A 1,560-nucleotide genomic window follows, 5' to 3' on the forward strand; every position below is an offset into this window, starting at 1 on the left:
ATATTATCATTCACCTGTCTCACTCCTCATCTCTTCCCTTACTGAGAAATTAGCAAGTGATAGAAATAACAAATGTAAACTGCAATAATGTAGGAGGGCAGAGATCTGGTCTCTTTTTTTCATCACTGAATCTCCAGCACATAGCATAATGCTCAGTACACAAGAAATGTACAATAAACAACTAATGAATTTTGAATGGAAACTTATCAAATAGTAGTCTAACTTCTCCTATTCCACAAAATGTTTCCATTGATTAGTGTACATGGGACAAAAACAACAAATGAATAACTCATTTGTGGAAGACCAAAGAGCTAGTATAATATCTGTGCTTAAACACAGCCTGCACGTCGATGTAACAAAAATTAAAAATGCCTTTCCCGCAAACAGTTGAACAGACACTTCACTAAAGAAGACAGTCAGATAGAAAATAAACCAAAGATGATGGAGGCAGGAAAAAATTAAAGGAGAACAAAAAGAATAAAGAAGATTATTTATTGTGCACCTAATTACTAAAGCTTTCAAAATTTAATACTAAAACTAACCCAGAGGAAATATAATTATCATCAGTCAAAAGTTTGCAGATGAGAAAATTGATGTACAGAGAGGTGAGATAAGTTGTCCAAGATCACAGCCAGTAAGTGGCAGAGTTGTGATTTGAAACTACATATATCTCACAAAATGTATTGAAAGAACATATGTTCTAAAGTTCTCACCTTATCAATAATGGTGATCAACAATTTGCTTTCAAATATTCAATTTTTGTATTCCTGCACATGGAATTCCTTGTTTTTTATATAAGTGAGTTGTAGGTTTAAAACCACAAGTGGCAAACCTGATTTACTATAGAAATTATCTAGATTTGAGATATATGAAACCAGGGAGCTGGTTTCCAAAGGGTAATTAAACCTAAACAGTTATTGAAACCAAGAAAAAGACTGAAAATGCGTGGCAAAGAAAGACTGCAGTCTACATTGCCTGCCTCATATAATCATTTTTGAAATTCTGACTTACTGACTTAGGGAAAAATGTTATAGTTTTTCAAGGATAATATAAATGGTGTTTAGTATCTTTGATACTCAGACTTTACTGTCACCGTTTTTAAGTACAATTATATGATATTAATTAACTTTATTTTCTTTTCTTAACTATTTTTTATTATGAAATACATATTTTAGAATTAGTTTCAGCTGTACAACACAGTGCAACAGTTATATTTTTTAACCCTCGAAGTGACAACACCCCTCCCACAATCTGCCACCCACTTCCCACCAATATCATACATATCTAATACAAATCCCTTGACTCCACTCCCACACTATTCTATACTCCACGTCCCATAACTATATATATATATATATATATATATATATATATATATATTCACTTATAGTTGACATACAATATTATACAACAACAGCTTCAGGTGTACAGTGCAGTGATCAAGATTCTACCTCATCCATTATGCAAGACATGTGACCACCTGACACCTTACAAAATATTTACAACATTATTAATTATATTCCTCGAACTGTCTTTCATGTCCCTGTGGCAATATTGTAG

This window comes from Hipposideros armiger, unplaced genomic scaffold (assembly GCF_001890085.2).
Source record: "Hipposideros armiger isolate ML-2016 unplaced genomic scaffold, ASM189008v1 scaffold_545, whole genome shotgun sequence".
Lineage (NCBI taxonomy): Eukaryota > Metazoa > Chordata > Mammalia > Chiroptera > Hipposideridae > Hipposideros > Hipposideros armiger.